The following is a 3,600-nucleotide window of genomic DNA, read 5'->3' on the forward strand; positions in this document are numbered from 1 at the left end:
TTTTACCTCTGATACTTGAAATAGACACTATACATCTAGCAAATCATAGGAATGAACGCCTGCTGGAAATCACCAAACTTTTGTTGAGGTGTTCACACATTAGGTCAGATACGATTCGTTTCAAGCTTTGCGCGACAAATCCAAATACATTCGAAATATACAGTATTTGTCGGGCATTTTTAAACAAGAACCTAAAGAAATTAAATGTTCTATTAAATATAGAATGTGACCTTCGTGAGTGCCCCGTCATCAAAAACTACTTAAATAATATAGCGTTTGCCAACGCTGATTACAGCAATGATGTTGTAAGTTTGGATATTCGTAACTATAGTAACATCGATATGCTTCTTGAAATACCGGATGTGCTGGATGCGTTCTCAACGATATTCGCCAGAAGTCATGTTATCACTGGACTGCCTTTCGCTCTGGACCTAATTAATATTGTACTTTCGAAGCTGAATACTACTAATTCATTGCATTCAGTCGGGATTGTATTCGACGAACATAAGAATACCAATCGTGATGGAAAACTGCATACAAAGCGGTTCAGATAAGACCAAAAGTCGGAAAACTAAAAGCCCTCTGCAACATTTATGACTTTAACTTTGATCTGGTCAACCTTAAGCGATTATTCGAGCGCCACACATCAGGTATCGACAATAGAGTCACAATAAATGTATTAATAGGATTCGATTTCCAAAATGACGCTGTAGAAACGTACATAAACAATATTTTGGTCACCTTACTTCTTGTAGTATTTATGTGTTAGAAGTAGAACTATTAGGTCTTGAAAAACTAGATCAAGAGACGAAATTTCTTCATATCGATGTTATCATGACGTGGTTATCATCAATATCCGCAAAAAACACTGATCATACGAGGATTTCCGTCCGACAATATGGAGTTGATCGAGAAGGCATACGCTTATCTTAACGGTAATAAATCGATAAAGTTAATCCGTCTGATATTTCCAAAGTCAAAGGAACATTACAAAGTGCATGTCGATGCAAAATTCGGAAATATCAATATCTGTTACGAAAATGCTTTATAGACTTCGATTTGTCAAATCTGTATCGGCTGATTTCACAATATGCCTTAATGAATCACAGTCAAGTTATCCTAAATGTTCGCGTGAGTTGTGCAGGGAATGCATTTTGTACTGGTAACATACATGCTACATTTCGTAGGATGGAGTCAGTTCCTGTTAATAGCTTGACGTTCAAATTTTCAGATTATGCAATGCTAGATCTCACGGATGTCTGCGATCGCTTAATAGGTTTGGTAGACGTATTATCACAGATTTCGGCTAGAAAAACTTTTGTTGAAGGCCTCCCAATTGGGAATGAAGACTTTATAACACAGGTACATAAAGCAATAGCTAAGAACACGTCTTTAGAGTCAGTAGTGATCCAGTTTAATGAGGAACCCCTTACGATGTTGCCTGAAAAACTTGATATCATTGCACAAATAGGAGTATTTGAAACAAGATTAAGTATGAATGACTTGAAATTTGATTTATCATCATTAGTTGTGTTGCCATCATCGTTAGTAATTCACGGCACAGTCAATCTTGACATAACATTAAGATGTGATTTCAGACAGAATGATTTTGAAAATTGCGTTAGGAATATCCTCGCAAGAATTAAGTATGTAAACATTTCAAAGTTGACAGTGCTTTTTCTGGGTTTTCTCACACGGACCCTACGGATGTTTTAAGTATCAATAATTTTGAAAAACCTTGAAGATATTTCTGCAGAGGAACTGTATATCAGTGGATTCTTAACATTTTTATGGCAGATTAATTCTCTAAACTGCCATATCAACCTCTAAATAGTAATGTTTCATTAAAGAAAGTCCAAATTAAGTTTTCGGATCATCGTCAGTTGGGACCTTCCCATGCCCAGGGCAAGAGTCTTCACATTTGCGTAGAATTAGGAAAGTTCAAGATCATTTATCATTTATATCACCTGCCATTTGAACTTCAGCGTCTGTATCAGTATCTTTCACATCTTGAACCGTTTAATAATGAGGATGTGAGTGTACGCTTAACAATAAGTTGTGACGCTAACGACAGGGCGCTCGATATTTACATAAAAAACACGATTGTCAACATGACAAAAGTAAACTTCAATCGGGTGACATTGAACGTTTTAAACTTCACTATTGAAAACGCACATAATATTGAACGAGCACTGACGAATATACGCAGGTGAACATGCAAACATTTCTCATTGTTGGGATACCCTTCGGTGGAAAAGCTGTATTAAAAACTGTAGGTGAACTGTTCACAAAAATAACACCAAATACAGTCTGTCACGTGTTGTACAGTCTGGCGTGTCTGAAGTACTGCAAATTAAATATTTTGCAACACTCTAGTATCCTAGTCTATAATGAAACACGTCAGGCTAAATTCAGAATCTGTAAAACTTGCTGTAATCTTGTCAACTTTCATCAGAAGTTCTTGCAGATTTGTTCAGTTGACAGGAATCGTATAGTGACTGAAGCACAGGTCAATTTTGACGGAAACAGGCAGCAAGTTGATTTCGACATACAGTACTTATTAGAAGGAAATAAGTCATTAAAATTCAAAAAGATAACATTTCTCGACAAATGTAACTACAACAAACTGTCTGTTGAAGGCAGAGATACCATGGATGTGTTAAGGACCTGTGTAGCGGTGAATACTGAAATTATACATTATGAAAATTGCCCCTCTATCAGCTTTGAATTTGCTAAGTCTGTTCTTGATATTATGTTTCGGTGTCAGTCAGCAAAAACGGTTTCTGTGTCCTTTCGTGAACAGATAAACAGTTCTAGAATACTAGATACGACGAAGCGCTTCCAAAATGGTGGAATTGTGATTAAGTCAATGATATTGACAAGCAGTCGCTTATCTGTACAAGGCGAGTACAATAATTCATCGATGTCAACAAAAGCAGTGAAATTGGAATTTGCAACAGATCAGTCCTTGAACATTGACTTTCCAAACTATGATAACGTTCACTGGGATGACATTTCTCTATATCGAGAGAAAGAAGATGTGCCACTGCTTGAGCTATGCGGTATCGAAATCAAATATAAAACAACAAGGCTAAACAAAACCAATGCGATTACACTCAAAACATTGTGCCAGTATATTTCGACGCTTGAATGTCTGGCAAATGTTTCGATTTTAGACGGGAAGTCACATCAAAAGAAAGCATGGGAAATCTGAAAGACCTGTTGACAAGGAATTTGCTCAAAGAAATCAAATTCATGGGTTGCAATATAAACAAAATTGCGCTGCCAATCGTTGACTGTGTGAAAGAAATTGACAAGGTTCGAAAACATCGACTTAGAATTAGCCTGTGTCATGCATTAGATACGAAGAACATCAGTGTTGTGAAAGAGTCGTTAGAAAACGATGGCTTTGTCAAATGTACATATGTCTCAGCCGTTGATGGTAAATATACAACAGGATGGAAAGGCCAATGTGTTGAGGTTCTTTTGATTCATTGCGAGAAAGGTAGTGCCAAACACGATGCCGTGCGTAATTACCCATTCGCAATTCTCGAATTTTTATGGTATGTTGCGAATCGCATGCATGGCCAAAGTAACTAT

The sequence above is a fragment of the Ptychodera flava genome, unplaced genomic scaffold, assembly GCF_041260155.1.
Source record: "Ptychodera flava strain L36383 unplaced genomic scaffold, AS_Pfla_20210202 Scaffold_48__1_contigs__length_985763_pilon, whole genome shotgun sequence".
Classification (NCBI taxonomy): domain Eukaryota; kingdom Metazoa; phylum Hemichordata; class Enteropneusta; family Ptychoderidae; genus Ptychodera; species Ptychodera flava.